The following is a 17084-nucleotide window of genomic DNA, read 5'->3' on the forward strand; positions in this document are numbered from 1 at the left end:
AGAGAGAGTGAGAGACTGTGAGAAAAGGAACAGAGAAAAGGAGGGGAGAACAAAATCCTTATGTGAAAGTAAATATATTGTAGACATCGTCGGTTTGCCCCCTCAGATGTGTACAAGCACCAGTGACTTCAGTGGGAGAAGTGCACAGACCTCTGTGAAGTTGGTTGGGTCCATTGATCACTCTGGCTTTTTGCAGGTGAAATGAGCTTTATCCACAAGTGACTTAAACATCTATAGAAGGACAAAGTAGTTCCTAGAAAATCCATTACTTAACTATGCTATCTCCCCTGTAATTAATTCAGCATTTACAGGAGGTCTTCTCTCGAGGCCATTTCCAAACATAAGGGAGAATATCATTATGCTGTCGATGATGCACAACTATATACTGTATCTTTTGGTTGGAGGATATTGCAAGATGGAAGCATCAGAACAATCCTGTCCTCAGCCCTGGGCAAACAGATATTTTACTGGTGGGTAGATATCATTGTTATGCTCTCTCTCCTTTTTGTGCCCTTACTCATTGTGGGAACTTGCTCTGAAGTAGGAATCAAGGTTAAGAGTTTTGGCACTGCTTCTGACCAAGCCTTTCCCATGAAAAAACATGCATCAGTTGTTTATCAAAGCAGTTTTTTTTCCAGTAGGTCAGTTGGCACAGACCAATTCTGTCTTTATTTATTCCACATTTAACCTCACAACAGCAATACATGCCCTTGTGATCATCAGGCATGTTTACTGTAATTCTCTATTAGCAGGGCTTCTCTGTTGCCTGCAGCTTGTTTGGAATGCAACAGCATGTTCACTTACTTGTTTGAGCAACAGTGATCATATTACCCCTTCCCTGCATTCTTTACATTGGTTGCTCACAATGGCAGAATGATTTTAAAATGGCACTGTTAGTTTTTAAATGGTGCCTCTATCTGAGATCTCTTTAGTGATGGGTATGTATGCCTACCCCCCTCATCAGATATAAGAGTCCGGGCTTAATCCTGAGTGGGAACCTCTGCACTGCTATTTTAAGTCCCATATTGCGATCCTGAGTTGTTGACCCAGGCTCTAAGACTTGCAGCTGCATGTGTGTTTCCCCCTTACCCCCTCCATAGTGTAGACATAGGGTATGATTCTATACCAGGGGGTTCTTTTTGTTCAGTGTAGATGGTAGGGTATGACTTGCTGCCACGGGGCTTCTTTTGCAGTATAGATCTAGGGTGTATCTCTTGGATCTCTCTTGTTTTCTCTTATGTTAGCAGGGGATCCTGCCTAAGTGTGGTGCACATGAAACTTACATTTCTTTGACATCTGTCTCACTTCATTTCCTCCTACTTTAAAAAAAAAAACAACACGTGGAGAATTTTTCATTTCAAAAGTGTTTTTTAAGAATGGTTCCTTTGCCCCATATTTATTTACCCACACACACACTTCAAACACATGCATTCCAAATCTCTCCCCACCACTTCTTTTTGTATGAGACTGTTGATTAATTTTCTTCATGTTGTAGGATGTTTTTATTTTCTCACTCTGTACAAAACAGGACATGTTAAAATCTTTTTTTCCCCTTGTAGATTGCTCCAACTGAGTGTGGTGGGGAGTTGCTTTCTAAATAACATTACTATGTCTACAATTCAACTCAACTCTGAAAAGCACCTTTCATAAACATGGCAACAGTCATCATTGGTTCCATCCCACCTACTGAAGGATACGTGGTTTATATTCTGAGCTTAATGTTGGCTGTATCTATGAGAGCTGATCATAAACACCAAAGAAAAGAAATATTTCTTTGTTGGAATGCATCAGTACATTTTCATACCATTATGATGACAGAAGAGCAGTATCCCCTCTGCATGAAATAGATGGTTGTGATTATATTTTTAAACAAATTTTAAACTAAGTAGCAGATGTTTTTGCATAATTTGAATTTGCACTTGAGAATATGGAAACACTTGGTTAAATGTGCAAAACAATGCATATTGATTTTAATATTAATATTTGCGAAGAGGGGGATATCTGAGCAGCAATTAATTGACATTCAATTAATTGAAGCAATTAATTTAAGCAGCCACCTGGGCATGTCAGTATCTACTCTAGTCTTTTAAAAGACATTCCTCTGAAACCTGGAAGCATTCTTCATGATAGTCTCATAAATGACAGCCTCAGCAATTATTAATGTGTGGGACATCAGGCAATGTATTCCCCAATTGAACCCAGGACTAGATGCAAAAGAACAACAGCAATGCCACTTTGCATCAATTTTTAATGGTCAGTTTTGCTAATGAAGTGCACATTTATTCCATATACTCATCTTGACAATGAGAAATCTACCTATAGCATATAGGGTTAGCAACTGAACCAACCCAGGAAGGGCAAGATAAATATAATGGGCCAAATTTTTCTCAGTTACCATCAGACACTGAAGTCAATGTAGTTGCTTGGGTATAAGTGAGAACAAATTTTGACCTTCTGTAGTTTGTGCTGCTTCATCCCTGTTTTCACATGCTTTCACTTGGTCGGTAAACTGCATTCAAGTTAGCCCTGCTGACAAAATGATCGTTGGAAACGCTTATAGTATATTATCTTCTGCCACCTTAGCAAAATGAGAATGTGTAGACTATGTAAATATCTGAGTGAAAGCGAAGGTAGGGTATGGGGAAAGGAAGGCATAGAGAGACAGTTTTTTTACAATATGTGGTGCAGGATGATTAGGCATACATATTTTGAATCCTCTCTACTGTGGTACATGGAATGTGCTGTGACTAGCAGATTTCTGGATAGCTGACCCTGATTTACTGATAAGTAGAGAAAAAACCCTTCATTCTGTCAGAGCCGTCTTTTTAAGAGAAGTGCAGCTTACTTTAAAATTGAAGTACCCAAACTGTGGCCTGCAGACCCCTTCCACAGAGAGCTGTGGATTGCTGTTGGCTCCACCCCCTTATGTACAGCTGGTTGAAAATGCTGAAATTTTAATGAGATTTTGAATTTTATAATTTCTGAATAAAAAAAAAAGTTTGTGTTTCCCAGGCCTGCATCCTTCCAGCCTTCCCACTGCTGCTTGAGCAGCTTTAGTGCTGCTCCAGCCAGGAAGTCATGGATCTGGAGCTAACACTAGAGGTAGTTACTCCATAAAAAGAATAGTCTCCCCCTCTACATCACCCAGAAGCAACTATGATTCCTGGAACAGGAGGAAGCTGGCATCAGATGAAGTTGCCACGGCCACGAGAAGGATCTACACTGGAGGGAACTGTCTCTTGAGAGACAACTAATGACACTACAGAAAGAGCCACCACTGCTGAGGAAAACATCAATGCAGTGAACTATAGGAGTAGAGTGACCAGATGTCCCGATATTATTGAGACCATCTTGATATTAGGGGCTTTGACTTACATAGACAACTACAACACCCCCACCCCAATTTTATTTTTCACACTTGCTATCTGGTCACCCGATGCTGGAGGGAACTGTCAATGGAGGTGACCATGGAGAGATTACCACAGGAGCCACCAAGAGGGAGCCCCTAGGGAGACTGCCACTTGGGTGAGCCACTGAGACCGGCCCACAAGGAGCTGGGTAGGATGGAGAAGGAGCTGGGGGATAAGTGGGAAGGAAAGCTGGAGCCAGGAAGAAATGAATGAAGGCTAATGCTGAGAACCTTGAAACAGCAGGGAGAAATAGAAGGCTGCAGCTGGAGACCCTGAAGCAGAATGGAAGAAAAAAACCAGGTGATTCAAAGTAACAGGAGAAAGTGGGAAATACAAACCTTGAAGGAGATGGTGTAAGGGAGACAAGGAGCAGGCATGAGGGATCCAGGCCCCCAAAGGGGCTAAAAGTAGGAGGATGTGATGGAAATGGATTGTGTAAGGTGAAGAGTCCTGAATTCCAGTATGTGTGGGTGAAAGTGGTTGTGATTCTGGGAGGAAAGTGATTTTGAATACGTGTGTTAGGGTGCAATACTTTTGATTGTGAGCGTGTGTGTGTGTGCATTAGAATAGAACTTTTATTGAATATATAACACTGCATCTCTTTGTTTCATGTGGTGGTTACCTTAACATTTATTGCAAACAAATCTGGTCTCTGTTTTTGTTTACCCTTATAGTCTGTCTTTATGCCATGCTGTGCCGTTTTAATTAGATGCACTTCAGTACTTTCACTGCTTGCTTGCTTTCACTTCATTTGTGAAGCGCAGTTTTTACTAGCCCTACAAATGTCTACTGCTTCCCACAATCTTGCTTTCCTCCACTTATTGGTCGTACCACAAATTAGTCTCTAATGAGTCCATTTTTTAATGGTTCAGCTTCACGTGACTGAACTTTTCATTACAGAAGTATATCACATAGCGGTCAACAGTCTGGTCTCACCAGGCAGCAGACTTCTTGGTGTTTTTTTTTTTAAAGGTGCCTTTCCCAAGTGACATTAGGAAGTCTTGAAATTTTTGAATTATTTTGTGTAGCTGTTTGCAATCTGTGTCATACTCCCACTGGAATGTACTGTAGCTCTCTAATCCCCAAAGGGTTAACTATGATTATTCTGCAACAGGGAGTAGAGTGGAGGATTTAACTCTCTCCCAGTTCTCTTCAGCACTATTTCCCCTCAGAAATATTTGGAAGTGCTGGACCATCTCCTTCAGTTCTCTGTGAGGGTTCAAAGTGACTTCATTTACTTCATTTTTTGCCAAACATTTAGTTTACTTCTTTCACCATGTAATGCAGGTGTGAAACACTGACATGCTGGTTAGAGAGACAGAACTGTATTCCCTGGCTACAACCATTTGTACATGGGTCAGGATTACAAACGGTTAATCCCTCATCACATGACATTATTCTAAAATGGAATGTAGATATTTTATGAACTAGACTATCCTAATCATTAATGCTATAGTTAGTTTAATCACTGTGTAGTTGGTGCAAGTTTTATCACCAATACTTATATGGCTTCCCTTTGGCTTCTCTAAAGATATGGTTGATAACCTATTCTAGCAACGATTTACCTGTTTTCAGATGTCTGAATGTTTATGATGGCATAAGCTTTCCACTCCAATTCTATGTTGTTATTCAATCTGGTGCTCTTTCATTTACTATGGATCTGATGTTGCTCTTCAGTTACAGATTTCAGGGAATTGGGGTTTATCTTCTAATGTGACTCAGCAATTCATGAATACATAACCCTGTCAGAACAGTCAGAGCATGTCTCTTACCTGCTCTGGGGGAATCTGCTAAAGACTTTGTTCGTAAAATAAGGAATTGTCAAAGTGTGACTCCAGTACAGTAAAAATGCCCCCGGAAGTGCTAGTTCATCACAAATCATTTAATGATTACTACAATTTATGGAAGCATTTATCCCTGTGGTTGGGTCCAGGATTAAGCCCATCTAAAATAGGATAAGATAGAAATCAAAAGGAGCTAAGTATTCAGCTGCTTTTGGAAACCCCACAAAGAAACTATCTATCTGCATCTTTAGGTACCTAAATGCCATTAAAAATCTGGCCTTTCTCTCTTTCATTTTTGTGTTCCTTCTGTTTGTTTTTGTAGTTAAATCTTAATTTTGACATCACAGTATCGAAGTATAAATGTTTGTGATGTCCCTAATCAGCATGAGGTAATTACAGTTTGATGCAGACGGCATATATGAGACCAAATATCTGGGATAATCAGCAAAAGTGGCCAGGGCACCTGAAAGGCAAATGGCTCCAAGTTAGAAGTAAAATAAATTTTAACATTTTCCTTGGTATGAAAGTTCTCTTCAGTTGAAGTGATGCTAGTAAGTGCTGCTGCAATATGTTTTTATACTGTATATACTCTATCAGACAAGATAAATGGAAAATCTCCTTTTATTCATTGACAATATTGTCTCTTGTGACTGAAACATTTTGTTCAAGCTTGAAGTTTTAGCCCAGCTGATATGAAATCACAGTTTTCTGTCATTGTGCCATTGACTCATATTAACACTGTAAAAGTGTTGGAGAACAGCAGCACCTGAGTACTAGGTTTTGTAAAATAAACCTTCTTTATGGAAAATGGAGCAATAACATACATTTAGTAAGGGCTTCTCTATTAATGCCTTATCAGAAAAATGCAGTGGTGAAAGTGTGCTCCACGCCACAGAGTCAAATTGTGTGCCATCTGAGAGAACTCATTTTATACAACAAAATTCTAGGGTAACTGCAAATAATGGAGGGCACACGAAGGAAACCAGTTTAAATTTTTAAATAATTCCTTAAGCAGCTTAGCTGAACGTTTTCACAGAGCTACTTTATGATGAATCACAATGAAAAATTAACAGGGGACCTCTTGCATTTATTTGGTATGGCAGCTCATGGTGGGCCTGATTGTGACACCTTCTACCCTTATGGAGTAGTTCTGTGAGTAGTTCAATTGGAGTCCAGGGGCCACTTATATGAGTCCAGTGCTATGGAATGTAAATAAGATTGGTGGAACTGTAAAGGTTCAATTCTGCATTTGTTTTATACTGAAGACATGGGAGGCAAGGAATTCAGGATTAAAACCTAATTTTGAACAGCTTCATATCATCTGTGACTTATGACTTATAGTACTTTGCATTCTGCAATTTTTATTTTTCAAACTCAGATGTATGTAGACATTGAAATGCAACCTGCTTTTTTTTGGGGCTTTTTTAGTATGGTTGATAGAAATTAAAAACATATTGTACATGACATTTTAATTATCCCCACAGTGGTGCTGGAACAATTTGTATAGTGAGGGTCCTGAAAGTCACTGATGAAGTGAGCTGTAGCTCACGAAAGCTTATGCTCAAATAAATTTGTTAGTCTCTAAGGTGCCACAAGTCCTCCTTTTCTTTTTGCGGATACAGACTAACACGGCTGCTACTCTGAACCACACTGTAAACCCTGTATATGATGAAATCACTTCAAGCCAGGGGGTGCAGCAGCACCCCTAGTTCCAGTACCTATGAATCACCATGCACAAGGAAGAGTTTATTATGTGTGCTTTATTTCTTATGATCCAGTTACCTCAAAGAAAAATGTGTCTCAAATTATGCTCCCTCCTCTGCTCTTTGTCAAAAAGGCTTCTCTATTGTTAAGACAATTAACTTGCAGTGGTATCATCGGTAATTCAGATGACACATTCTTGAAGAAATGCTATGTATCTACAGTCGCTAATGTATCTGTTTAACACGTTATTATTGCTAGTGAAGTTCTGACAACATAAAAATGAAATAAACCAGAAAAATGAAGATACTATATTTAGAATGTTCTCTTTCCCACCATCCCCTAAATGTAATGTTTCCTCATCATCAGAGTCAGCAGTAGACCGTTATGGCGTTAATCTACTGGTAATAGAGTTTAGAGAAAGCGAGGGTGGTCAGATTCAGAGAAGCAGTGAAACAATTGCCTCATCTATTTTGTATCTCAGGACTGCCCTCGCCTGTGTCATGAGCCAAACTGGTCCTCAGCTGCTCCTGAATGAGGGAGATACATACTGTCTCGTGTCAGCATAGGGTGAATGCAGCTCAATGTCTGCAGAAGCTGAGCTTCCCTTAGATGGCACAGTATGCACTCCACTCTACTGCTAGCCAGCACTGCAGACTGGTGTGGAAGAGTGGGGCTAAGGCCTCTCCGCCTCCTTTGCAAAGACGAGTGCCTTCAGAATCCTTGTGTTTCCTGAATGGGGAGTTCTCTTGTGTGCCTATTTTTCTAATCCTTGTAGAGGCTGGGCACAATCTATCCCAAACTCCTTTATGCTCTCGAATAAAACTGAAACTAAAATCCAGTAGAAAGACAATGAGGTCTTTAGGATAGAAAGGATAAGATAAAAATATATAGAGCCAGATCCTTTGCTGGTGTAAACTGGTGCAGCTCCATGAATACCAATGGATTCAGTTATTCAACTGAAGTACACGGAAATACTTTGGTTTAGCCGGCTGAGGATCTGATTCATGATTTTGTTTTCCAAGCAGAAGGATTAGCTAGTGGCATTTCTTTATTACCACTGTCATTGTTCTTGATGTTTCTTCTACTTTGGTTATTTTCATAAAACACTATAAATGTTTTTAAATTAACCTCTTTTAAACATTACACTGTGCATTAGGGCTCATGAACACATAGGATCTGTTAAGGATTCAAATTCCTTTTAAAAATTAATCTCACTAATTTAGTTATAAAATAATACACTACAGATGATTATAATGGCTTTATGCATGTACACATATATATTCAGTTCCTTAAATATACAGAGTGGGATAATTATACATAAATTGATACGTAAAGAACCAGGTTAATAAATAGTTAAGGAAATTGGGTCCACGTCCTGCATATGCATTCTACCTGCACTTAGGGTATTGGTGTTACTTTGAACTGGTACTGATGTAAGCAGAATTTAGCTCATGGCAAGGTAAATTCTTTGATGATAAAATATCTGTAGCATGTGGCATCCAGAGAAAAGGATCTTTTCCATTGTTATAACAAGTCATTCTCCAAATGAAATTGAAACAGGGAGATAATCAGAAGGCAGAACACAGCTGTGTTTAGTAAATGGATAATCCAAGAAGGAAGGTGTTTACTTGAATTCTCATCCTATTGTCCTATAAAAAATTATCCCAACCAGCTGACAATCTCAACATTTGGCTTCTGAGTACGGAAATCAAGGGAAAGGGGAAAAAAGAAAATGGAAAGATTTGTCACTACAAAATTACCACTACATCTCAGAGAAAAATGGAGGATGCTAAGAAACAATTTATTTTCTCAACTTATGTTTCAATTTTTTTAAAAAGACAGCTTATTAGCTTTATTCATCAGTACTACTTGTTATCTGAGCAAGGTCAAAATATATCACATGTGGTTTTATTCACCTTTAAAATATACACTTTTTCATATCAGTGAATGTAATTCTAGAAATTTAGAGACTTATGGCACTGATTATCTTTGTCCTGGTTATTCTACACAATGAACAAGTGGATAATGATAATACCAGTCTTATCCATTCTGCAAATCCCTCTCAACTTATTATTATTCAAACTGGAAATGCGCTGCTTTCTACCTATAAGGTTTTCCGTTAAAGGATCTAGGGCTAAATGTCCCCAAATCCATAAGCAGTTGTGTGTACAGAACAGAATCTGTGAGTGTGCTTGTTTCCCCTTCGGTTTTCAAAAAGCAACCCAAAATGTTCAGAAATAAGGAGATGCATCTGCCAGAAAACATGGATGAAATTGGTGGGGGAGGGGAATCAAAAGAGAAATGTGCAGAGCTCTGCACATTTGTTATGTGGCCAGTAGCTGTTTGTGCCACTGACATTGTAAAGCATGTGGATGTATAGGACTAGGTGGGTCAGATAGAAATAGGGGCCCCAATATGGAGTAGCAAGATTTAGTCACAGAAGACTTTACAGCTGTCATGCACATGTTCTATATAATATTACTGGTTCTGTTCCATCCTGAGTATCTGAACACCATACTGTCATTACCATGCCTTCCTGTAGTGCATTAACCAATATGACTAACATCTGCCATGGAGAGAAATGAGAGATGAGATCAAATTTCACATGACAGATGTTAGTTACATGGCTTATAGTGGCGGCGCTCATATACTGCAGCGGAAAGAGCAGTACAAGGATACTATAAGTAGAAGTTACCTGATGTTATCCTCTTGGCTCTCCCCAGGGAGCATCTCCTTTCACGGCCAATAGTAAGATGGAGTCTGGACCCCCACTGAATAGAGAGCGAGTAGAAGGTAGACTTCTAAGGAAAGATAAGCAAAAGAGCTGAGCCTGACTTGTCATCTGTCCTGGTCCCTTTCCTTTCTACCCTCCCTGAGACCTGCCCACGTTCAGTAGGTTGCTCTCAGTTCCACTGCTTGGTAGAAAAGTATCAACTGACGCAACATAGCAAACATGCACATGCAGGGGAGTTACCAAAACTGTGATGATTTGTATTAAACAGCAAGGCGCACAGCAAAAGCAATGGGACATCCTTTTCTGTTGACTGGTTTTAGGCTGGCCATCTGGCTGATTCATCTCCCTACCTGCTACTATCATCGGGGTTTAAGATTGCCCAAAATAAAAACCAACAAGGGAGTGTAGGAGTAAAACTCAGGTATGTTTATTAGAAACAAGATAAGTAAAAGGGGTATGCTATAAAGGACTCCCAATACAGGTAAGCAAGGTAAACAGGTAAAGGTGACACTATAACTATACTGACTGTGACCAAAAAGGGTTTACTCCCTTCCCAAGGTGGGTCCCAGATAAGGGGTATGGAAGACTTAAAAGGTCTCTACCATTTCTTGCAGCTTGTGTCTGGAGCCTCCCGACCTCACAACACAGATCAGATCCGGATACAGTGTATAGTGAGCAGGGCGAGGAGTGGACCTCAGCAACAGGTAGATGGTAACTCTGCTTGATGCAGGTGATTCTTCTTTCTTCTTCCCTGCGTCATCGTGGGTGCAAGTAAGATCCAGGTGAGAGGGTGGCAGCTAGCAGTGTGTTAAACCCTCCCGCAACCCTAAGGCGCGGTGCTCTGGCTTACACACCTGAGTAGAACACACTGCTGTGGTCCAGCATTCTGCCACTCAGCTGGGCAGCAGCTTCCCTCTGATGTGCTAACCTTTATATGCCCTGCTGTTACTGTGCAAATCACATGTCACATGGTTGCCCGCCTTTCGGTAGAAAGGGCAGGAAACTATACCGGAGGAGGGGGAAGAAGGCCAGCCAAGATGGATTCCTAGTTGTTGTTGCCAGAAATTCAAGATGGCATGTGGGCATTAATGCCAAAACAGAAATTCAGAAAATTCTCCCCCTACATTTCCATAGGATGATGTGGAAGGTCATGAATGGAGTGAACCAGGAGTGGGTCATCAAAAGAGCCATGTTATTCATAGGGCAGGGAATTGTGCAGTAGTCCTGTGCTCTAGCTGTTGGCAATGGATTTCACCTGCCGACTTCCTCTGCACTCATCCATACAGAACCCAATTACTAGGGCTGTATTTAGGTGGTGTGTATTTCACCTAGAGAAGGGAAGAGTCCAAGAGAAGAAGAATAGGAGAGAATCCATGTGGCAAACCTGTATCTCAGGCAACTTCATCAACCTCACGTATATGGTACTTTGATGCTGCAATGAAAAACAAAACAACAGACAGCATACAACATAGAGACAAACATTGTAACACCTCTCCTTCTCTCCCCACCAAGTAAGAGAATACCATATGCTGGACCAGTGGCTAGGGACCTAGCCTGGGAGTCCTTAGACCTAGGTTTTAATTCTGGGTCTATTACTAATAGGGTGTCCAGACAGCAAGTGTGAAAAATCAGGACAGGGGGTGGGGGGTCATAGGAGCCTATATAAGAAAAATACCCCCAAATCAGGACTGTCCCTATAAAATCAGGACATCTGGTCACCCTAACTACTAATCTGCTGTGTAACTCTATATGAGTCACTCTGCCTCTCTTTCACCTCCTGCCCATTGCCTGTCTTCACTGTAAACGCTTCGTAGCAGGGACCGTTTCTCACTGTGTATAGCAGAATGGGGCCCTGATCCTGGTTGGGGTCTTTAAATATGGCTGTAATATAAATTAATGTACAATAATCATTTTCCAGTCCTAGACACAATCTCACTCTCATCGAGGCTGTCTGCTGCACTTGGTATTAACGTATGATGCTAATTGCCATCAAAATTGGACCGATATTATGTGAAAGGTAAAATGCCAGGCACTAGTTTCTACTTGCAGGTGAATAACAATGTTGCCTATTCTCCATCCAATAATCCAATCTCCTAATTACCTGCAGGTCAGGGGCCTGATTCTTCTCTTATTCAAACTAGTTTTATACCAGTCAGATTTCATCGATGGAAGTGGAGTTATTCCTGTTTGACTCTGGTTTAAGTGAGAGGTGGAGAAGGTTCCCAGTGTTCAGGAGCTAGGCAATTAGTCTGGAACAGCGCTTCTCAAACTGTGGGTTGGGACCCCAAAGTGGGTCACGACCCCCTTTGAATGGGGTTGCCAGGGCTGGTTTAAACTTGCTGGGACCTGGGGCTGAAGTCCGAGCCCCACTGCCCAGGGCCTAAGCCAAAGCCTGAGGGCTTCAACCCTGGGCTGCAGGGCTCAGGTTGCAGGCCCCCTGCCTGGGGCTGAAGCCCTTGATCTTCAGCTTTGGCCCCGCTGTCTGGAGTGGTGGGACTTGGGCTTTTCCCCCTGCCACCTGGGACAGTGGGGCATGGGTGGACTCAGGCTTCAGTCCCCGCTCCTGGGGTCGTGAAGTAATTTTTGCTGGCAGAAGGGAGTCGCGGTGTGATGAAATTTGAGAACCCTGGTTTGGAACAAACATGTTGCCTTGGTGGCACTGCAGTGCAGAAGGCCTGGTGTTTGCTCAATGAAATTAGAATGATACAGTAGTTTGGCTTGGCAGAGACTTCTAGAGGGTCAACTAGCCTGTGAACCTGCAACATGGCAGGATATGACACTGGTCTCCCATAGTCTGTGTGGAAAAGCTGCATGAGAAAGGGATGTGGGGAAGTGTGGCAGAGTGCCTCTCTTTGCACAGAGCCAAGAAGTACAGTGGTGGTACTTAAAAACTTGTCATTTGCTTTAGATCATTAAATAAGATTTGCATTTGCAGAAGTTAGCCTCATTACCTGCAATATTCAAAGTACTGTAATGAACATTCTGGCTCATTAGTGGGAACGGTTACCACCCAGATCAGTAGTCAGCAAGTAGGTTGGTCCATAATCCCTCTAGCACAGGAAAGGTAGGTGTTGCCAGAGGTGACAGGGATCTGGCACAGGAAGTAAGTAGCTAGAGGATATGTGGGTGGGCAGAAGCAGAAGGTGAAAGGGAGAAGTCTGGGAGCTGATTGTGGAGAGAAGGCTGAGCAGCTTGGGAGCTGGGTTTGAAAGGCTGAGAGGTGGGCTGCAACACTTGGGAGCAGCATGTAGTTGGGGAGAGGCTAGGAGAGGTGGAGAAATGTGAAAATGGATTCAAACAAGATGAACAAAAGAACTGAACTCTGGCCAGGGGATCTGCAGGCCAGTGCATGATTTTCTCATGGAAAGAGTATCCCTGACACTTGGCTTGAGCAGCCCCACCTTTAGGGTCTGGGTTGGAAACTGTAATTTAGTTTGTTTACAGAAACTCTTAAAGAAATTGTAACTGGGATAATTGCACTTTTCTTTCTGGAAGCCCTAGTAAAGGAGTCCTTTGTTTTGTCACCAGAATCTATGAGTATCTATGGGAACCCCCTGAGGTTGAGAATCTGAAGAGCCTACCACTTGGTGCACCCCCAGCATTTCCCTGTAAGCATGTTGTACGCTCAGCACAAGAGGACTTGTTTATGCCAGCATGCACAGTGACTCCCTGCAGTGGGGCCGGTTATGGTACTTTCTGCAGTAACACAGGAAAGTGCAAGACAATGCTGCAGATACTGAAGTAATGGTATCTATTTGTCTTAGGTAAAATTGCAAGTTGTCAGTACCTCCACCTCCATTAATGTTCTTCCAAGAGAAGCAGAGCTTGAAAAATGTGTTAAACATTTTTTGCTGCACTGTAAAATGTCTTAGCTCCCATTTAATTTTCTTCATGATTATTTACAATAAAGCAACTTTCATCTGCCCATAAATCCTTACCTGGTACATTCTTCTTCCAAATTGCTTTATTAATCCTTAGTTATTATTAATTAGAAATGGCACAAACAGCACAATCATTTCCTTAACTCTGTCTGACAGCTGGGCTTTAGTAGAGTACAAAGCGTGACTTTGGTTACTGGAATTTATTTTTCTCTTGCATTAACTATGTCGCATGGCAGTGCCAGCCATGAAAAGGAGAAAATATTTTCAATGTGTCATTTTTAACTGTAGAGACAATGCTTTATTATAACTGTAATGGATCAGGATCCATGGTCGGTGCTTAAATAATGCAGACAGTCAAAACAGCTTTGTATTCACAATTACTCAGCTTTTCCTCTTCACATTCTCTTCCTTCGCTATCAGTTTGCTCCTCTGCTGCAGACTAAATTGGTCCTTCTCCCCTGATATATGTTGCGGCACCCACTGCTTAGACCATGTGTGCCACAAATCAAACCATTTCCCTGCACTGGCTATTGATCTGGCAGGATGTGCACACTTAACACTGCAAGATCTTGGATAATTGCTTAGTTCAGAGAGAACCCTCTCTTTCTCTTGACTGGTTCTCTTGATCATGTTCAGTGCACTTACTAACAATGCTCAGCCCGCTTCATTTTAGTCATCTGCCTTGGGTCTAGTTGCTGATCTGAAAGGCATGCAAATAACTAGTGAGGATTAATGATGTGGAGTAGCTTTTCGCTGTTGTGTCTTAATTGTAACTTGACCCTGTGGAAATGGTGATAATACTATAGGAAACTATATTTGAAATCTTTGCATCGGCACTGGAGTCCCGATTGAACTTCTGTGGGCATCCTTTTTCCTCTGAACAACACATTGTTTTTATTACTTCTAATGATCAGCTTCGTCTGATCAGTTAGTTAGTGGTGTGAAAATTTAACTGGTTTGCCGACCCTCACTACTTACTTTTACTCTCACACCTGTCATAAATCATGCTTCAAAACACAGAACAATTATAGGATTCCAATGTTATTCTCTGTCCAAATTCTTCATAAAGCTAGGCACAGAGATTTGAAAATGCCACCACTTTCTGAAGCAAAGAATATGTTTTATAATTGGATCTTGGCTTTTTCTAACACAGTTTGGACAAGGGATATCAAATTGTTCTAAAATATAGAAAGTTGTTAATTAGAAATGAAAATGAAAGAAATATGACCCAAGAATTAAGAGAATGCTCTAATGAAAGAGTTCTACTAGAATGTTCTAAAAAGAGGTTTGTTCTGATGGAATCTTCTTGATCATTCAGAGTAGTGAATACTGAGGGAATGGAAAGCATCATGGGCAGCGGGCGAACACCCTCTGTGGGGAGGCTAGCCCCTGGCCCCGCCAATTCTGTCCAAGGACCCACTCCACACCTGCCAGAGCTCCAAGCGCCTCCTGCGGCCAGAGCCCTGAGCTTCTTCCTGGCTGGAGCCACGAGCCCCCTTCTCCCTGGCCGGAGGAGTCCTGGATGGCTTGTCCCAGCCACCCCAGCTGGCCCAAGCCACCCCAGCTGGCCCTAGCTGCCCAAGCTGTGCTGGCTGGCCCAACCACCAGGCCGGACCAACCCGCTGGATCAACCCCAAGGCCTGTCCAAGCACCGGCCCGAGCCTCCCCTTGGCCTAGCCAGCCCCTGGCCGCGGGTTAGCCTGAACCCCGAGCTCCAGGCCACTGGCTGGAGCTGAGTCCCCACCAGCTTTAGGGAAGAGGGGGGGTGAAAGTAGGGCCTTGGGGCGGAGCATGGACAGAGCTGTGGCCTGGGTTAGTGGAGGTTTAGCATTCCCTGGCCTTGGATACCGGCCGTCCATAGAAAGCATATGTTAGGAAAGGGCACATACAGCCGTGGGTAGATGGTCAAGCAGCACACGAAGTAGATGCAGATAAAGGGCATGTGGGAAGATTAGGAGAACAAGGAAGAGAAAAAGAGATGTGGGAGAGAGTGGTGTGGTCTAGTGGTCTGAGCATATGATGGAAAACCATGAACGTAGGTTTTCTAGCCTGTATTCTTTCAAAATATTGCAAAATAATATTTGTGAATATTTTATTTAATGATTTTCTCCCTCCTCATTGATTAATGCATAACATTCCCCGTATCTGACCAGGAAGTATGGTTTCATGGTTTAAACTGGGTTTAGGAGTAGACTCTTTTTGGGTGAAACATTTGTCGCTCAGAAATGCATACTGAAGTTGGCTGAAGCATTTTGTGAATTTCTGTCAAATTTGCCAAATTATTTTGGTTGAAAAAAAAATTAGAAAAAGTCAAAATTACTTTTTGATTTGAAGTTTCCTTCAATTTTATTTTTTTTAAAAAGGTAAAAAACCCTCAAAAATGAAACAAAACATTTCATTTTGGATTGGGTAAAATGTTAGTTTGACCCAAAATGAACCTTTTTTTTAACTTGTTTGTTTTGCTAAAAAAATGTGTTTCAGGTCTATCTGAAGCAAAAATGTTTTTCAGTGTCGTGCCTTGGACACCAAAGTGAAAAATTGGTTCTTTGCATAACTCTACTCAACAGATCTCATCTCTACCCCAAACTTCCTATGTGATGATTGGTAAATTGCTTAACTCAGAGCTTAAGCTTTGTGTCCCTAAAAGATGGACACTAAACTTCCATAGCTCTGTTGGGTGGATTGAAGATAAATTAATTAATGCTTCTGAGGTGTTCAAATGCTAAGGTCAGGGAGCCTGTGTAAGTACATCGACCAATAACCCAGTTCTTCAAATATGCGATTACGATCCATCAAATAACTTATTTATGATCTTTTAAAAATCGGCATTTAATTAATTCACTAATAAATCTGTCACTCTTTGGTCAGATCTACCTCTGTGGTTTTGGGCAAGTAATCTCCTTAAAACCTACCTCTTCTGTGAGCTCTACAAATCATTACTGTCTGGTCGTGATTAGGTAATTGGCATGCCAAGATTTCTATTTTTCTGCTACATTTGTTCAGTTTTTTACCTCTTCCTCCCAACCTCACTCACTCTGTTATCCATTTTGTCCATCTATTGTGTCCTGTCTGACCAGCGGATTGTCTGTTCTCTGAGGCAGGGACTGTATTCTTTGTTATTTGTGTATACAAAACTTAGCACAATGGGGCCCTGACCCATGACTGGGATTTTAGGTGCTAATTTAACACAAATAAGTAACAATAACAATAAATAATACTAATATATATAATAACCTCTATAGCCCCATTTCTCTCTCTCTAAAATGGGGCCAACAAGATTTGCCCACATCTCAGGTTGGGTTTGTGAAGATTAAATAGATAATGCTAGTAAAGTGACTTGAAACTGTTCATAGAATTCCCTTTCAATACATGATGGAACTCAGTAGAAGATTTTGCAAACTGGGAATGAGTCTCACATTTTCAGCCAATTACCACTGAGACAACAGTTGGAAACAGTTTTTTCCCCCCTTGTATTATTAAATCCACCTCCAGCTACATAGAGAAGAGTATCTTCTTTCTACATACAGCATTATATTGCACACTGTCAACTGCCAGAAACACTTAACTTCAT

Source organism: Lepidochelys kempii, chromosome 2 (genome assembly GCF_965140265.1).
Source record: "Lepidochelys kempii isolate rLepKem1 chromosome 2, rLepKem1.hap2, whole genome shotgun sequence".
Lineage (NCBI taxonomy): Eukaryota > Metazoa > Chordata > Testudines > Cheloniidae > Lepidochelys > Lepidochelys kempii.